The sequence below is a fragment of the Girardinichthys multiradiatus genome, chromosome 5, assembly GCF_021462225.1.
Source record: "Girardinichthys multiradiatus isolate DD_20200921_A chromosome 5, DD_fGirMul_XY1, whole genome shotgun sequence".
Taxonomy (NCBI): Eukaryota; Metazoa; Chordata; class Actinopteri; order Cyprinodontiformes; family Goodeidae; genus Girardinichthys; species Girardinichthys multiradiatus.
The window spans coordinates 2,546,610-2,567,039 of record NC_061798.1 but is presented as its reverse complement, the minus strand read 5'-3'; the positions used below and the strand labels follow the sequence as shown (position 1 = coordinate 2,567,039).

General features: G+C 40.5%; 2 long non-coding RNA genes across 2 annotated transcripts in view; one reads left to right on the top strand and one right to left on the bottom strand.

Annotated features, from left to right (window-relative positions):
- Positions 1-20,430, bottom strand: part of LOC124869143 — a 175,785-nt gene that overhangs the window by 108,307 nt on the left and 47,048 nt on the right. The gene's annotated exons all lie outside the window — the stretch shown is intronic.
- Positions 1,913-5,358, top strand: LOC124869144. The gene is made up of 3 exons (XR_007038502.1): positions 1,913-1,976; positions 4,917-5,059; positions 5,146-5,358. It is a non-coding gene; the product is annotated as an uncharacterized LOC124869144 (long non-coding RNA).

The window sequence follows — 20,430 nt, the reverse complement described above, 5'->3', positions numbered from 1 at the left end:
ACAGTAAGTGCACTGGGATATAGTAGGATAATAATCCAAAGCACAAAAACTACTCCACCTCTTAATAGCTCAGAAAAGCCAAAAGGAAGGTTGTGAAAGGGGTCTGCATTTAAATCCAATTATGATTCTGGAACTTTAAGCAAGCCATTCATGCACGAAACCCCCCCAGTGTGCCTAAATTAAAGCAGTTCAACAAAGAATGGTCCAAAATTCCTCCCTCCACAGTGATGCAAATTGCTTATTGGCAATTAAAACAAAAGATAGATAGCAGTTGTTGCGGTGGCACAACCAGATTTTAGGATTAGGGAGGAACTACTTTTTCACATGGGGCTTGGTTGGTTTGGTAATTTTTTCTCTCTTGATAAATTAAATCATCATTTAAAAACTTTATTTTTCATAAAACTTTATCATTCATAATTGTGACGTGCCACGGGAAAACCAGGAACAAGTCGGCAGAGCACAAACGAAGAAAATGAGGAAAAACCGTAAATTTCTGAGAAAATAGTGATTTTCGTTTTATTGCAAAATGTGCAGGTTGAAATTATGAAGTATCCACTCAATTCTTTAAATGACAGTTTCGGAGGTTTTAAAATGGTAAATTTTATGTTTAACCCCGGCTTGTTTTCAGCCTAAAACTCAGCCAGCTCGTATTTACATTTTGGGGAGGGGAAAAGCCTCAGCTCATTTCTGTAGCGGCTTTGTTTGGCTCCGTGCTGGCTTTTGTTCTGCTTGTCGACCAATAACCAGTGTGCTTCAAGAAACCTCATGGCTACTTAACAGCTCCGATGAAAAATAATGTGTTTCTTCACGATGGACCAAGCTTAACGTGTTGCAAATGAACTGAATCGCGGCTGTTACAGCGCTTCGCTGTGGGAGTAAGTTTGAGGTAAAAAAAAATAATAATATACATGTTTGTATGCTTTGTGTTAGATGTTTATTTCTATAAACACACCTAAATGCAGAAAAAACGTGGTGTGTTGTCACATCAATTTTGTCAGCACTCGTCGATGTAAACCATAAGCTGAATATTTCCTTTGTTTCCCCTGCTCAGAATTTCTAAAGCCACGTTGACATCATCAGACACTTTGATGAGAATGTTGCAAGACCCCGCTTGAGGAAAAAGAGCCAGCGGTCATAGGATCCCGATTTTATCAACAGTGAGCAACTCTGCAGAGTTTTGGAATTCATAAAGAACTACGCTGAGGATCATGCCATCATGCTTCCCGATTGACATCCTGGCCACAGGGATTGGCATGTGAAGCTACTGCCAGCACAACAAAGGCCTCAGTGTGGCGTCTCTATATGAAGTCTGCTAAGGAGCTTGGTGTGTATAAAAATATATTTTTATAGAACAGTGACATTTTTTTAATGACCAGTGATGTAAAACTTTATCAAAAATTAATAATCCTGCGATATTTGTCTTTCAGGTGAGCGTGCAATTTGCAAATCAAGCTTCAAGGCGCTTTGGACCCAGCTACTCCCACACATAAGAAGCTGTAGGCCCCGCACCGACCTCTGCTGGCAGTGCCAACAGAATAATGACCAACTTATAAGAAGTGCAAACCTTCCAGTGGACAGGAAGACTGCAGCAATCAAGAAGCAACAGGATCATCTTCAGATTGTTCAAAAAGAGAGGGCCGTCTACAACCAGATGACTGCTGCCTGCAAAAAGACTTGCGACGACTATCAATTGTCCATCGGCCCCTCTCCACTTTCAAGTAAGAAGATCAGGATGCACTACAGCTTTGACGTTGCACAGCAGGTAATTGTTCGCACTTTTTTTTTCTTAAGTATAAACATAAAACTGCTTTAACAATACACAGCTTTTGTTTAATCTAATCCCAGTTTTTTTTTTTTGTCCTCTATCTTCATCAGATGCACTTCCCTTGAACCCACTGCAGCCTGGGCCAATGTACTTCCTGACACCACGGAAATGTGGACTTTTTGGTGTCTCTTGTGAAGGCCTGCAGAAACAGGTGAATTTCCTTATTGATGAAGGCATGTCATCAGGGAAGGGGAGCAATGAAGTCATTAGCTACAGGGGTTGGACAATGAAACTGAAACACGAAATGGCGGACTTCCGCCAAATATAAATTCTTCCAACATCACTCTCTTGTTAAAACCAGGAAAAGACCCAGTACTCCCTACCAGCTACCGACCCATATCCCTTATTAACGTCGATCTCAAAATAATCTGTAAAGCCCTCGCAGAAAGACTAGAAAAGGTTACTCCTCTGGACTCCTCCATCGCTAAATTTCTCTGGAAAGACAAGCCCCCACATATTAGCCTAAAAACACTACAAAAGACCAAAGATAAAGGAGGACTAGATCTGCCTAACTTTCATCTTTACTTCTTAGCTAACAGGCTACTTTACATGTCAAAATGGTTTAAACACAGTTCTCTAGATGAACCCTGGCTAGACGTAGAACAGACATTATGCAATAATATGAAGACTTCCGATCTACCATTTATTAGCTCAAATATAAAACGGCATGTATGCTTCAAAAGCCTCAACGTCAGCACCTCTCTGACATCATGTTGGGAATATCTAAAAATGACAGGGTCTTCACTAATCCCATGCAGATGTACACCCATCTGGAACAACCCTGAAATCCTACAATAAAATAATATGATACATTTTCCATATTGGAAGAGTAAAGGAATTGAATACCTGGAACATATATTTGAAGGAATTCAGTTCATCCCATTTAACAGATTACGGGATGGACAAGAATACATTTTTAGAATATCAACAAATTACATCTATAATAAAAAATAAATTTAGACTTAACGTTGGGTTACAAATGCCATCAAGTGTACTAGAGTTCCTAAAACTCAACCCCCCCAAATGAATGTCTAAAATATACAGGACACTGTCTAATATACTCGTACTCGTCGTCTTCCGCTTATCTGGGACCGGGTCGCGGGGGCAGCAGACTCAGCAGAGACGCCCAGGCGTCCCTCTCCCCAGACACCTCCACCAGCTCCTCCGGGTGGAGCCCAAGGCGTTCCCAGGTCAGCCGAGAGACATAGTCCCTCCAGCGTGTCCTGGGCCATCCCCTGGGCCTCCTCACGGTGGGACGTGCCTGGAACACCTCCCGAGGAAGGCGTCCAGGAGGCATCCGGTATAGATGCCACAGTCACCTCAACTGGCTCCTCTCGATGTGGAGGAGCAGCGGCTCTAATCCGAGCCCCTCCTGGATGGCCGAGCTCCTCACCCTATCTCTAAGGGAGTTCCCGGCCACCCTACGGAGGAAGCTCATTTCAGCCGCTTGTATCCGAGATCTCGTTCTTTCGGTCATGACCCAAAGTTCATGGCCATAGGTGAGGACCATGGAGCATAGACCGACCGGTAAATTGAGAGCTTTGCTTTTCGGCTCAGCTCTCTCTTCACCACAACGGACCGGCACAGTGCCCCCATTACTGCGGCAGCCGCACCGATCCGTCTGTCGATCTCCCACTCCATTTTTCCCCCACTCGTGAACAAGACCCCGAGATACTTAAAGTCCTCCACTTGAGGCAGGAACTCCCCTCCAACCTGAAGAGGACAAGCCACCCTTTTCTGGTCGAGTACCATGGCCTCGGACTTGGAGGAGCTGATCTTCATCCGAGCCGCTTCACACACGGCTGCGAACCGCCCCAGCGCATGCTGTAGGTCTTAGCTAGAGGGGGCCAGCAGGACCACGTCATCTGCAAAAAGAAGAGACGAAATCCACTGGTCCCCAAACTAGACCCCCTACTGCCCTTGGCTGCGTCTAGAAATCCTGTCCATAAAAGTTATGAACAGGACCGGTGACAAAGGGCAGCCCTGCCGGAGTCCAACATGCACCGGGAACAGGTCCGACTTAGTGCTGGCAATGCGGACAAAACTCCTGCTCCGCTTGTACAGGTACCGGATGGCCCCTGATAAAGGGCCCCCGATTCCATACTCCTGGAGCACCCCCCACAGGGCATCACGAGGGACACAGTCAAATGCCTTCTCCAGGTCCACAAAACACATGTGAACCGGTTGGGCAAACTCCCATGAACCCTCGAGTACCCTGTAGAGGGTATAGAGCTGGTCCAGTGTTCCACGGCCAGGACGAAAACCACACTGCTCCACCTGAAGCCGAAGTTCGACTATCAGCCGGACTCCCCTCTCCAATACCCTGGCGTAGGCCTTACCAGGGAGGCTGAGGAGTGTGATCCCCCTGTAGTTGGAACACACCAACCTAGTTTGTTCCCCGGCAGATGTGCCTATGCCTCCCTCCTTTGTTGGGACTCGGCAAATGGGGGTGCCTATTGGGGTCAGCCAGGGAGCTGGCTTCCTGGGAGAGCGGTTTAACCCCCAGTCCTTCCCTCCCCATCCCCGGACACCTCCCTCTGCCAGCTCCATCACAATACCACTCATGGAGGGCCTTACCCTGCCTTACCCTGCTAATTGAACCTTCACACTCTGCTCTTACTGGTGCAATGTGCAATCAATGAAGACTGGCTACCAGGCTGGTTCAATTTAGCCATGAAACCTCCCACACTAAAATAACAGGTGTTTCAGTTTCATTGTCCAACCCCTGTACATGCACCACTTCTTCACTAACTTCGGAGTTGGAGAGAAACTGATGTGGATCTTCACTGTGACAACTGCACTGGCAAAACAAAAAAAAATGTATGTCGTGGTATGGCGCCTGGCGGGTTGCACACAAGCTTCACTCCACACTAAACTTCCACTTCCTGATTGCTGGCCACACCAAATTTGCCCCAGGCTGTGGCTTTGGGCTTATCAAACAAGCATACAAGAGGACCAGGGCCAGCACATTGGCAGATATTGCCAAAGTAAGTCTATTCCATCTGATAGAAAATTGAAGAAGGAAGTCAGTTATATGCATGAACATTAATATGCTTATTTCTATTATTATCTATGGTCCTTCTGTGTACAGGTAGTGGAAAACAGCTCTCCTGAAAGTCATCTCAACATCCCACAGCTGGTCGGACTGGAAGATGGCAACACGTTTGACTGGCAGGTACACCTGAGTCCCTACTTCTGAAAGCTCCCACAGATCAAGAGTTATCAGCACTTCAGGTATCTATCATGCAGACTTCCACAATCTGTATTTGTCAATAACAAAGAGACATGCAATATTTTAATTGTCTCTTGTGTGCTTTTAGTAACAGCTTTGATGCAAAAAGACCTGGTGTGGTCCTAGCTAGGACTGACAGCGACGCAGAGCCTGTTAGCTTTCAGCTGATGTGTGACCCGGGAGTTCTACCCCTGTCGTCTGTGTTCCGGTCCTGCCTGCACCTGGACTGGCCACGGACAGGCAGACTTATCTTTATTCAAAGATCAGGCCTTTCTGTTCCGATGAAGCGAAGGACGTTACATGCCCAGCATCACAAAGCACAACACAGAATGGCACACAGAAGAGGATGATGGTGTGACACTGACTTTAGCCTTTAGGCAATTTGTGATGTGTATAAAGTTGTAAATAAAAATCACATTTGTGACATAATCAAAGTCAAGTTATTGCCCGTTTCTCTTCCTGGGTCCATTAAACTCAAGAGATTTGCAAACATAAAATTTGATGGGTACAGATTAAGTAGCTGCAGCATCAGCCTCTTCTAGATTAACAAGTATTCAAAAGGTGTTAGCTATTAGCACATAGCTCTAATCATACCTGCACACATAAAATGAAGACTAATAAACAATATTTCTGCATGCTACAATAATCTTTGGACATTTAAAATTACACATTAAGAAGAACACATCCATATTACCCTGATATTTTGCTAATTGCTGTGAGACATTATTTCAAACTTGGCCTGAGGCAGAACATTTAATAGACTGGAACTTTAAGTGAGACTTATCTAAAAACAAGAGGAAACCAAACCAATCACCAGGATGCAGACATTAGGTTGGAGTCATGATGCAATTTGCAGTCATAAATAATATAAAAAAATAGATTGTAATGCAGTGCTCTAAATTATCTTTACATAGAAAAATACTATGAGTTAAGTGACAGAAGTCTGTTGCAGTTAGTTGGAGCTTCTGTTGACAAACAGTTAGTGAGGTGGGCTATTTAAAGTTATTCAAATTAGCAGCTTTTGTCACCGCCCTGCTTCAAACAATGAATCTTTCAGTGCTGATTTCTCAAAAAAGGAGTCTGGTGAGTGCAGACATGCAGATGGTCATATCTTCTTCAATTCTTTTATCAATTTCCACAAGTTTGACATAATTGGAAAGCTTAGACTCCACTCTTTCAGGATCTGTAAATGAATCAAAACGACCCCAGGTAGACCTGTTCCTGGTTTTGCCATGGCCAGTCACAATTGTTTGCACATTTGTGACTGTTTGCAATAAGCGCCTTCAGACTGCTGTGGTCCAAGCCATGATTATGTGTTTTTTTTTTTATTCCCCAGATATTTAACAGCTATAAATTCATGGCACTGTTATTATCTTGGAAGTTTTTACTGCATATATGGAGCAAAAATATTTCTAAAATTGTAAGTATTGTACTATCATAAATTAAAGGCCTTAAAAAACCATTAGAGAACATTGTTACTATCGATTTGACATACTTTTCAAAAATCGTGGGTAGATAATCTAGTTTTGTAGCAAGCCAAAATCCCATTCACTTTAAGAGAAAATTCTCTTTAGCATGATAAGTGTATTGAGTACATGTGGCTCTGGTTAAAAACATACACAATATTGCTTAGAAATTGACTTTAAATATAATTACACATGTAGATTTTACACTTGCTACAAAATAAAAAAAAGATTTGGATAACATTCTTTAATGAAACGATATTATGAGTTCATGTCAATAAGTTTTGGTGTGCCCTGTGAGAGGGCTCAAAGTAAACTGCTCTTTGAACTATCTGACAACAGAAGGCTGAAGAGATATTTCCAGTCTACTTTGATGTCAGGTAGGTTTGGACAGCAAAGGTTGCAGCAGAACAGGCCACTGTCCCTGTCTTTGTTACTCTCCATTCTCTGCTTTTTATATAAATATTCAATTAAGTTGGAATTTCCTCACTTATTTGTTGCCATGATGGAGGATCTGATATTTGACTTTCATAGCTAAATGGAGGAATACATTTTCAATTAGAATTAACCTTTCCTCACACTGTATATTTTACTCACCCACATACAGGGCTTGGACAATGAAACTGAAACACCTGTCATTTTAGTGTGGGAGGTTTCATGGCTAAATTGGACCAGCCTGGTAGCCAGTCTTCATTGATTGCACATTGCACCAGTAAGAGCAGAGTGTGAAGGTTCAATTAGCAGGGTAAGAGCACAGTTTTGCTCAAAATATTGAAATGCACACAACATTATGGGTGACATACCAGAGTTCAAAAGAGGACAAATTGTTGGTGCAGGTCTTGCTGGCGCATCTGTGACCAAGACAGCAAATCCTTGTGATGTATCAACAGCCACGGTATCCAGGGTAATGTCAGCATACCACCAAGAAGGACAAACCACATCCAACAGGATTAACTGTGGACGCAAGAGGAAGCTGTCTGAAAGGGATGTTCGGGTGCTAACTCGGATTGTATCCAAAAAACATAAAACCACGGCTGCCCAAATCACGGCAGAATTAAATGTGCACCTCAACTCTCCTGTTTCCACCAGAACTGTCCGTCGGGAGCTCCACAGGGTCAATATACACGGCCGGGCTGCTATAGCCAAACCTTTGGTCATTCATGCCAATGCCAAACATCAGTTTCAATGGTGCAAGGAGCGCAAATATTGGGCTGTGGACAATGTGAAACATGTATTGTTCTCTGATGAGTCCACCTTTATTGTTTTCCCCACACACATACCGAACCATTCTTGAGGACCATATGCATCCAATGGTGTATCCTGAAGGTGGTGCTGTGTATCAGGATGACAATGCACCAATACACACAGCAAGACTGGTGAAAGGTTGGTTTGATAAACATGAAAGTGAAGTTGAACATCTCCCATGGCCTGCACAGTCTCCAGATCTAAATATTATTGAGCCACTTTGGGGTGTTTTGGAGGAGCGAGTCAGGAAACGTTTTTCTCCACCAGTATCACATAGTGACCTGGCCACTATCCTGCAAGAAAAATGGCTTAAAATCCCTCTGACCACTGTGCAGGACTTGTATATGTCATTCCCAAGACGAATTGACGCTGTATTGGCCGCAAAAGGAGGCCCTACACCATACTAATAAATTATTGTGGTCTAAAACCAGGTGTTTCAGTTTCATTGTCCTACCCCTGTATTTCGGATAAAATCCCAAAACCTTGTTTTAGAAGGAAGATACACAAAAAAGCAATCGATCCTGGGATTGACAAAAATATAATAACATTGGTTGCCGAAAAGCACATCAACCAATCGGTATTCTTTTTATCTTCTTCTTAGAAGAAGAAAAGCTGAAGCCTGCAGATTATTTTCTTTTGCTCTATTACAGAAATAAAAGTGGCATAATGTTTGATTATTTTTATATAGGAAACTGATTCAATATATAATTTCTTACTCTGGAGCAAGGAAACACACATTTGATTGTGAAAACACATTCAGAAGTCAGAACATACTGTCAAAAGTCCCTGTTTAAAACCTTCAGCCAATCTGTTAATGGCAAATTTCAAACTTAATCTAAGACGACTGAGACACAGAGAGAAAAACAATAACCATCTAAAATGGGGATTACATGCCCCATTTTAGATTTGATTAATCTATCCTTAGTAAATGGATATGTACCACAAGCTTTTAAGGTAGCTGTAATTTTAAACTTTTACTTAAGGAACTTTCGCTTGATCGAGGTGATTTAATAAATTACAGACCTATATCCAATCTTCCATTCTTATCTAAAATAATTGCTAATCAAATGTGTGGGCATTTACACAACAATGACCTGTTTGAAGAGTTTCAGTCAGGCTTCAGAGCTCATCATAGCACTGAAACAGCTCTGCTGAAAGTCACTAATGTTATTATTATGGCCTCAGATAAAGGACTTGTGTCTGTACTGGTTCTGTTAGATCTCAGTGCTGCATTTGATACAGTCGATCACAATATTCTCTTAGAAAGGCTGGGATATTCTGTAGGGATCAGGGGAACAGCGCTAGGCTTGTTTAAATCTTATTTGTCTAACAGATTTCAGTTTGTTCATGTAAATGATAAATCATCTTTAAACTCCAGGGTTAATTGTGGAGTACCACAGGGTTCAGTACTTGGGCCAATTCTCTTTACTATATATATGCTTCCAAAAGGTCAAATTATCAGGCAGCATAGGATAAATTTTCACTGTTACGCTGATGATACTCAGCTTTACTTATCCATAAATCCTGATGAGCCCAACCAGTTAGATAGACTACAAGCATGCCTTGAAGACATAAAAACTTGGATGACTTTAAATTTTCTGCTTCTAAATTCAGACAAGACAGAAGTTGTCGTCTTTCGACCGGAGTCTTTAAAAAAGAAACTGCTTAGTCAATCACTTAACCTGGATGGCATTAAATTGACCTCCGGTAATAAAGTAAAAACCTTGGTGTTGTTTTTGACCAGGACATGTCATTTAAATCCAATATTAAACAGGCTTCTAGGATTTTCTTCTTTCACCCCTGGAACATTGCCAAATTTAGAAATATCCTATGCAGGAGTGACGCTGAAAAACTAGTCCATGCATTTGTTACTTCAAGGCTGGACTATTGTAATTCTTTACTATCAGGATGTCCACAAAATGCAGTTAAAAGCCTTCAGCTGATTCAAAATGCTGCAGCACGAGTTCTGATGAAAATTAAAAAGACAGATCATATTTCTCCTACATTAGCTTCCCTTCATTGGCTCCCTGTTAAATCCAGAGTAGAATTTAAAATTCTCCTCCTCACATATAAAGCCCTTAATGATCTAGCTCCATCATACATCAGAGATCTGATTGTTCCATAAATTCCTAACAGAGCACTTCGTTCTCAGACTGCAGGTTTACTGGTGGTTCCTAGAGTCTCTAGAAGTAGAATTGGAGGCAGATCCTTTAGTTATCAGGCTCCTCTCCTGTGGAACCAGCTCCGAGTTTTAGTCCGTGAGGCAGACACCCTGTCTACTTTTAAGGCTGGGCTTAAAACTTTCCTTTTTGATGAAGCTTATAGTTAGAGTGGCTTGGTTATCCTGAGCTATCTCTGTAGTTATGCTGCTATAGGCTTATGGTGCGTTCACACCGAACGCGGATTCTGCGGTAGGAGCAGCCAACTTACATGTTATCCCTATGTAGAGGCGCATTCAGGAGCGGAGCGGCGCGAGACGGTGTGAAGAAGACGAAGGACGCGGTGCTAAAGGCGTGCCGAGCGAAACGGGAGCAGAGCGAGTGTGGTGGACGAGTTGAAAAATCTGAACATTTTTCTAAATGTGCGTCGCGTCAACCAATCAGGGACTGGATGTGGCTGTGACGTAGGATGAAGGACCGCAGTGGAGAAGAAGCGGTTGTCAGTGATGATGGAGGACCAGATCATAGTGGCGGTGTGCGGCATGCCAGAGTTGTATGACTCAACTAATTATTTTTACCTAGACAAGTACAGAAAGGACCTGGCCTGGAGAAGAGTCAGTGAGGTGACTGGAGTAGCAGGTAAAACTTTAAAATAGCACCATTGTACAACTGTCTTTTGGCTAATTTATATCGGCACGTCACTTGCTATATATATCTTATATTTAGGAGATATGGACATTAAAAATCGGCTGTTTGTGTTCCGGAGGCCGATTTGTCTCCCAACGCGGGACAGCAGATCTTTGAACTGGGTCCTGGATAGACGGAAGTACCGCTGAAATCGACCATCATCCAGATGCAGGTCCTGGAGTAAGTGGTGGTACTCTCCGAACTATTCCCGTCCCTGAAGAATCTCGTGAACCCAGGGACGTCAACGTCGGCGGTGTTTTTCGGCTCTCCACAGGTAAAAAACCGTAATTAGGTCCGTGAAATCCATGTCCACCATGTTCAGTTGAAACCAGCAAGCAGCAGATGGAAGCTCCTCCAATTTGATGACGCAGCTAAGCATCTGGCAACGCGGAGTTCACGCGGAATGTCAAGCGAGCAAAAGCACACAAATGATGCGAAATATTCGCTGAATCGGCATTCGGTGTGACATAATGCTGGAGGACATAATGACCACTTTCACCCTCTTCGCTACATTCTCACATCACTCTCCAATTTTACATTATTTGCTGTTATTTCAGCTTCTAACTTTAAGTTCTCTCTCTTTTCTCTTCCTAGAAGCTACACCTGGCCTGACTCTGTGTCTACTTGCAACACCTTTCTGGAGAGGGGCATTGTCCAAGCTTCTGCTGGCAACAACTTAATGCTCACCCTCTACCGATTATCCAGATGGCCCTGTCTTTCAGTGTTCAACCCTTTCTCTCTCCTAGACATAGCTACTGACTGAGCTTCTACTGTGACCAACTCTATGTGCTTTCTTTCAGACTCCTCCTTTTCAGACAACCTTGAAAACTGGCTCAGAGTTTATCTGTTCTTTCTTTCTAGATGAAACGACTAAAGGAGCTACATCCATTAACATTAAATGTTCCTTCCCATAGAAAGTACTCCTGGATCAGTGCTTCTGTGTTCTTTTTGTGTCTCTGCTCTGTTCTCTCAAACCCCCAGTCAGTTGTGGCAGATGGCCCCTGACACTCAGCCTGGTTCTGGTGGAGGTTTCTTCGTGTTAAAAGTTTTTTCCTCTCCACTGTCGCTACATGCATGCTCAGTATGATGGGTTGCTGCAAAGTCAACGCCATTGACTGTCCACTGTTGCTACATGCTCATCCAGGAGGAGTGAATGCTACAAGTCACTGACTCGATGGAATTTGCTGGGTTTCCTTAAATAGAAAAACTTTTTATCCAATTTGAATAAATAACTGAATTTGACTGCACTGTTCAATGGTTAGGACTAATTGGAATGTATGTACCTGACTTGAAGTCTATATGATTCAATTTAATTGACTCAGCCCATTTTAAAGTTACCCAGCTTTCACACAATGTGACAGGAAACAACACTTACCAATTATTTTTACCTCTGCCTTCCTCCCTCCCTGTTGGATGGAGTAAGGGGGAGTCAGGTTTAGCCTAAACCGGCTCAGTTATGGTTGAGGTGCAAACACACCCTCCATTTCTACTACCTGTGCGACCCCTTCTCTTTTCCAATGGTTATAATCAGTCTGACAGAGACGGGTATCCTCAATCCTTGTGGTTTTTTGTATAACAATGGCCACCAGTGGGCTCTAGATGGACAAACCTTATCAGTTTATTATTTTACTTAGTACCCCTATATATAGTCCATTCTAAAATGGCCAAACTAATACTCAGTAGTTTATTCTTACCTCCCCAACAACCCTACACCATTCCAGACCCTTTGTGAAGTGCCTTGAGACGACATGTGTTGTGAATTGGTGCTATATAAATAAACTGAATTGAATTGAATAGAATAAATATACTCAACCAGTTGTGTGGTTTTAAGCACAGTTCTTAAGACAGATATAGAAATATTTTGGAGGACTAGCTCCTGTTGGATGCATCGGAACTGAAGAGTGTGAAGGGAATACCCTTTTTTAAATTCCTCCAGCTTCTGCAAAAAGTTCAAAGTGAAGCTAGAACTTCTACTTTAACTTTTTTCTGTGGTTTCTGCCCACAGCTGGTTGTTGCAAATGGCTGCTCATATTGCTGGAGGTTTCTGCCCGTTAGGATGAAATTGTTCAGCGCTTGCTCTGTAGGATCGATTGCCCTAAACTAGCAAGGGCAGTGCCTGTGAGTGGGCTGCAAAGCCTCGGTGACCCGTCCCCCCTTGTCTTGTGTCATGATGTATGTTTGGATGGGTTGTACTGGAATTCTAATTTCCCCTCGGGGATCAAAAAAGTATCTTTGAATTGAATAGTCAACTAAATTTTATTACACCCTGTTATAATTTGAAATTGGAGTGTACTGGATCAGAAACTGTACAATTAAGCATGCATTGGATCTGAAATTATTGTACAGTGCCTCCAGATAAAAAAAAAGAAAAATGGTGCTATATAAATACATTGTTTCTTCAATGTAAGCTACAAAACCTGAATGGATCTATCCAGACCAAACTATTATTGAAATATGTCTTTTTTTGCCTGTAATGACAAAATGTTACTGTCTACAATAAAGACTTTACAGTAACAAAGTTACCAAAAAGATGTAAAGTAGTAGTAGTAGTATTCGTATAAAAAACATGTTGTTAAAAGAAATTATCTTTCATGCAGGGGAAAAGTACCTGCTGCATGACACACTTTTATCTCAGTTAACTGACAAGATAATTACTTAGTTTGGATTAAGCCTGAAATCTTAGCAACAAAACTACAAAAAGGCTGTCTCAAGTGACAATAAAAGTGAGCTGATCCTGCTCCTAGAAATTATGCCCTCACTCTCATACTTCTGAAAAAATAGTAGATTTTTTGGCTATATGTAGATTTTGTGAATGCACCAATATTGGTATTTAGCATAATCCATCATCTTTATTCTCTGTAAAGGGATTCTTTTTTTGTCTTAATACTACCAATAAGACTCAGAAGGTCTGAACCTAAAATAGACTAAGATTTTTTTTTTTTCATACTTCTTTTCAGGGTTTGAAACAACAATTTTTCATGTTTATAAAACGCCCTAACCCTAACCCTATGGAAAATATTCTAACTATGATTATTATGGCCGATATTCATAATAAATGTTAAAATAACCTTTTGGCCAATCAATTATTAAAGCAATTATTCCAGTTAGAAAAAAAAATTTTACCACCAATAAAAACATTAAATTTCCTTAAGGATCATTTTTTTCTTGAAACCTTTCAGTTAAATATTCCTTAATATTCCTACAATTTAATGAATATAGGACATAAGCTAAAAAAAAAATAAATACAACTAAAATCAACAATTTAGTGCTTTTTAACAATCTCTGAAATGAAATAAATGAATTATAAACAGTAAAATATAAAAACTAAATTACAAAATAAATTGTAAATAAAGAAATAAATTTCCAATAATCAAAACTAATAATAAACACCAAGATATCTTTACGAAATTTCACCATTTGGAAGTTTGTTTGCGTTGTTACATTTTCAACTTATCTAGCAATGATATGGTGCTGTCTACAGGGGGACATTTCATAACAACAATCCATCAATTTATTGTTTTGCCTTCCTCCTTCTGCCATCCTTAATCACACTAACTTTGTAAAACAAGACCGCATGAAATACAAGGGTTCAGCCTTTGAAAGGGCTGGAAGAGTGCATCAGATGGTAAACAAGTTAAAATAACAGTATGAATAAAACAGTTTTTGGTTAGTGCCAAAACAAAACATGAACAATACATTTGATTCATTGCAAAGCCCTACAGTGTGTTTAAAATTGTGAAAGTCAATGCAAAAAGTAGTTACTCCATCTCCATGTAAACCCTTGTCATCTTCAGTTAAGATAATGATGGTGACACAAACCCTAATAGCCTTAAGTGGCAGGGTGTCAAGAGGTGGCAACTATAACAAATATCTATGAAACTGTTCTAGGACATAATAAAAGAAGATGGATAGCTGGAAAAAAAATTTTATGAGGTCCTTAAGTATAAAGTTTGCGCTTTCTTTAGGCCCCAACTCATGGTCCCAATCATTTATTTAAAGACCAACAAATAAAGCAGGAGAAAAGAAAGGTAAATAATTAAGCAGTATTTTTTTTTTATGTAATAAAATTATGTCTAAGAGAGTCTTAAGTATGTTTATTCTTATATGTAAAGAAGCAGACTTCAGTCAGAGCTATGAGGGCTGCTGTAAGTGAGCCCTGGTGACAGCCATAATCAGTCATCCGACAGACATGACAGCCTTAATCAAAGTAGTGAACGGGTCGCAGGAGCGCTCACTGTTTGAGAATCAACACAGAGTCCATTTGTACGTCTCAATTGCTGACTGGGATGCATATAAATAACTTGCATGGCCCATTAGACTCATCACACATCTCCTGCTGACATAAACATACAAGGTAACGTGCTCCCACAAATGCACTGAAAGAGACTTGCTCTAACTGCTCTCTGGGTTGTCAGAGTGAATTACCTGCATGTCAAAACAGAACAGAACAGATAAATTGTGGGGGGAGCACAACAAATTGACTCGGTCGAGGCTGCTGATCTATTGATGTGCAAGACAGGCCACACATATCTGTACAAGCACGTACTCACTATTGTCTTTTCATCCTTCACTATATGTACATATATATATAAGTTATTATTGCTATTATTATTGGCTTTCTTATAGCAAATTAGAACCAAGCCTTAATAGTTTTCTCTCTGAGTATGTAAAATAATTGACTAATTCACCTTAATCATACCTCTTTATAACTGAGAATCAATATGTTGAACATGGGGTAGGTATTTATGTAATCGTGAACACATTTTCTTTGATAACTATAGTACATTTAATTGTCTGAGTCATTTAAACATTTCTTCCCTAAATTTAGCAGAATAGAAGCCAAAACCCTTTCTGAGTTTACACTTAGGTGTATTGTTGTGTTTACACATCATAAAATGCATTTGTTCTGGTAAGAAATGTGTTAGCCATTAATATAGGATAATATAGGATCTGCTTATTCTGTAAGATTCAGTCAGCTTACCAACATATGGTTTATTTATTAGCTATATATTTAACTATTTACATTCAGGTGTGACATTTTATGTTATTTTCAGTCAAATGTGTCTGTCAAGAACGTAATACATTACATAAGCAGATGACATAATGTAAGTTAGAGCATTTTGTTTTCTCACACCTAATCAATGCTGCATTAAGCAATGACCCCATAATTGAAGAATGTAAACTCTGTAAAGCCCTCACATCTATGGCATTGAATGTAACCTTGTATAAACGTGTTTAAAGATGTTGCCAAAGCACACCATTTTAGATGAGTCTAGTGTTGATATTACTCAATTAGTTTTATTCGTTCCCTCATATTTTGCTCCACTAAGATAAATTTGCCCATCAGTTTTAAACTGGATGTCTGAGATTTGTTTAGGTGTCCCTTTGCTCTGCCATACAGGCTGCCTGGAGAGTTTGCCTCTCCAGATACCACGACTATAAATGCTGACCCACTGGGCTAATTTAATAAAAGCCTTCCCAATGCTACCATGGAGACAGAGCAGTTAACTACACCCACAACCTGGACTATGTGCCTATGTTATTATGGGATACAGAACTGACCTGAGCATGCCGAGATGTTGCCATGGGAAACGGCCAGCCTTTGCAAAGCATCTCATTTTCGTTAGCAGGAGAAACTGAAGGTAAATGACAACATGGACAAGCTCAAGACACAGATACCTTAGAACGAATGATTAATCTGTTATAATAATATATCAATAGACAGATTAACATCGGATTTGAATTCTGCTTGACTAAAATACTTCAAATGAATTTTTTTTGGTCCAAAAAGAAAGAAAAAATTATTAGCAAATAAAGTAAAAGGAAAGAAAACTGCAAAAATCTTTTAAAGCCTTCATTTTACAACCCCTGTGTCCTTTTCAAATTGTTTCATTATTGAGACAAGAAGGGGAGAGGGAAAGAGGATGTGTGTTATTTCATTATTGGTAAAGGAGGAGGGGGAAGGATGAAGAGCAGGAATTGTCCAAAGACTTTTAATTGGATTGCTAAAGTGCTTTCCTAATTGAGTTCTGTATTCTTGTTAATATAAAAGTGCGCATCTTTAAGTTGTGTTGTGCTAACACTCAGATGCGCACACACACAGAGTCACTTCTAAATTGAACCCATGGGGTCAGGGGTAGAGAGAGAAGATGAGATTTGATGAGTTGAACGCTGGACACTTCAGCAAAAAATTCAATTTAGACGCTCTTAGATTGACTGGTTCATTTCCAACAGCTTACCTTTAATAGCTTTCCTTACTGTCGCCTTAATTAAATTCTCACATTAATGCTTTAGCTGGGGATCAGCGCTCTTCAGAACCTGTTAACTTACATTTCCCGAGTGGTCAGACCACACAAACACATATCTATAAGGGGTGGTGGGAGGAATGAAATCAAAATCACAAAATTGTGCATCTGTTAGAAAGTACACACATAAACACAAACGGAAAGGGACCCCCAGGAAAAGTTCCTGGAACAGAACAAAGCTGAACTATCCCTCTAAGAGAAAGGCTGCAGGTCCTTCAGCACGGGCCAGAATGGAAATCTGTTCGTTCTTACGTATTGCCTGTGTGTGCATGCATCCTGCTGTACATGCTGAACAAAAGAAGAAATCACTGTCATAGCTTCAAGCTGTAAGCAATGTAGGGAGCTCCTGGCACTTTTTACTAAAATATAAAAATTCTGTCTTGTGACGTGGTTGGAGATTTTTTTTTTCTTTGCTTTCCAGGGTAGATGTGAGTCAGGGAAGTAAAAAGGGCTCAATGTCCAGCTGTTTTATGCAGGTTTTTACAACAACAACAAAAAAAAATCCTGAGTGCATAGTAGATTTCAGGAAATTCTGGTTAATTTTACTGAAGGAAAATTGTTCTGTTTGGAACCGCTGTTAAGATGCTTAACATTTCACTGTGTGAGTTGATTAACAGGATCTTTCTTAGCTTAGTGGCAACCATTTGTCATCACCTGATTGGTTGAACTGCATGAATGAAGACACAAAAAAAAAAAAAAAATTCACTTGTTGATACCCAGGTGATGGATTAGTGACCTGTTCAGGGCATACAGTGCCACTCATCCATCCACAGCTGGAGATGGGCACCAGCCCCCCTGCAACCCCTCCAGGACCTAGCAGGTACACAGAACAGATGGTTGGATGTTGTGTGATAAAACACATTTCAGAAATCCCTGTAAATCAAATTCACCATCAAGTGAAAGAAGAAACTTTGTTTTAAAATTAGAATATCGTAAAAAAGATTATGATTTATGGTCACTTCATGCTCCACCACCTGCACTGGATGAAGGTGGTATCTTAGGACAGGGCTGACCTTGCTGATGAGCTTATCTAACTGCTTCCTCTCAGCTCTAGATAATATAAAGATCTTCAGGAGCACCCCCTGCACTCATATCTCCTCCTTAGCAGATAGAGTTTTCCCTGATCCTTCATGTAAAGAGCATTGGTTTTGTCACTCCAGTGCAGTTTATTGTTCAGGTGAACACCCAGGTACTTATAAGAGTCTTCTACCATCTCCATGTCAGTTGCCTGGATGTTCACAAGTGTCAGTGTGCTGGGTCTGTGGAAATCGACAACCAGGTTCTTGGTTTTTCCTGTGTTGATCAGAAGGTTGTTCACTGTGCCCACTGACCGAGCTCTGAGTCGTCACTATCTGCTATTAATAAAAGTCATACTAAGATGAGTCATTTGAGAGCTCCTGAAGACGGCAGCCAGGGTAATTGATGGAGAAGTATGCAGTGTAGAGGTTGAACAAAAACGGTGTTGGCACAGTTTCCTCATCAACAGAATGCCAAGAGTACCTTAAACTCATCATTCAATTCATTCCACATTTTCATACCAATAACTGAAACACATCTAGACTTTATCTGGCTCTTCTCTTTTGCACATTCAAATATAAACAAACCTCGCAAATTTTATTTATTCTTTCTTAGCTTAAATAATCTCTGAATACCAGGAGGAATGCTTTTGTTCAATGCTTTGTACATTCTGTCCAGTATTTTGTATAAACAATGTCTTTAAATTTTAATGTATTACTTTGAATAAAGAGTTTATCAGTTGGTTCACGATATCCCACCTTATTAATAAGTCTTATAGCTTTTTTATGCACCTTAATTAATTTATCAATAATTGGTTTATTTGCATTTCCCCAGATTTCTGAGCAGTAAGACAAATAAGGCATAACCAAAGAGCTCCAGCAGTCTATGGGCGAGAGGCGGGGTACACCCTGGACAGGTGGCCAGTCCATCGCAGGGCAACACACAAACAACCATGCACACACTCATTCATACACCTAAGGGCAATTTAGAGAGACCAATTAACCTAACAGCTATGTCTTTAGACTGTGGGAGGAAGCCGGAGTACCCGGTGAGAACCCACGCATGCACGGGGAGAACATGCAAGTGCTGTAAAAAAATTTATTAAATAAAAACAAAGGTTTCCACAAAATAGTTAGCTTCATAATGTGCATAACAAGGTGGAAAAAACATGAATCCAAAACACTTCTAAAAAAATGTGACAGACTGACTGCTTGCACAGTACCAGAAGTGGTTCAAAACACAAAGTTCAGTGTCTCAGAAAATTATTACATTCTATTTTAACTATACCATATGATGTCACATCCTAACTGGCTAGTTAACTCAAAACACCTGCAAAGGTTTTCTTAGCCTCTAAATGATCTTTCAGTGTGGGTCAGTAGACACACAATCGTGGGGAAGAGTACTGACTTGACAGATGTCCAGAGGACAGTTACATGGCTGAAACCATCTGTTGACAGATGGACAATTGACTCATTTGAAATTAATCTGCTCATCCAAGACTATTTTCTTTTAATTGACAAGGAACGTTTCTCTTAGATGATTCACATGCATTTTATGCTCCTCAGAGCACAGACCGATGCGCATTTCCATCTACAGGTGACAGAAACAGAGGACGTTTCACAGTTTACATCTGACTGAGGTTGTTTCCATTTTTGCTGAGGTGTGATACGTTATTGTATGAGGCTAAATGTAATTCAGTTTCATCGCTCAGGTTTAAACCATAAAAGCTCAAACTCATAAAAAAACATCAGATTTGATGCTTCATGAATTAAATAAAACTGAAGTCATAAAACTGGAGTCATATTTCAGTGGATTTAGGTGAGTTTTAGTTGTCTGTAGTTTATTGTTGTCAATTGTAAAAGTTTGTGTGGATCTGTTAGGTTAATTGGTCAATCTAAATTGCCCTTAGGTGTATGAATGAGTGTGCATGGTTGTTTGTGTGTTGCCCTGCGATGGACTGGCGACCTGTCCAGGGTGTACCCCGCCTCTCGCCCATAGACTGCTGGAGATAGGCACCAGCTCCCCCGCGACCCACTATGGAATAAGCGGTAGAAAATGACTGACTGACAGACATTGCGCTGGAAGGTTTTTCTGCATATGCATTTTTCACACATGAGGCCCGAGGTCCTGTTGTACATTAACAATCTGTCTGTATTCTGCAATAGTTTGAAGGTTGAGACAAATTATGTATTTTGTAAACTTTAATTCAGCATAAAAATCTACTTAATAATATAAATCCAAAGAATGAATAACAAATAAAATTAACAATGTGTGGGATCAAAACATACTATAAAACATGCTTTAAAGGCATCTTTTTTCAGCAATCCAGACACAATTTGGTGTCACAAGGATAAAGTTAATCTCCCCAGATCTTAAACACATGAAGCCAGTTGATAACAAACTGCCAAACTGTGATCAACTCCAAGCGCTAAAAAGACATGATTTGGTCACAATTAGTTATAATTTGACCAAAGATTGACTTGCAGAAGATTAAAAG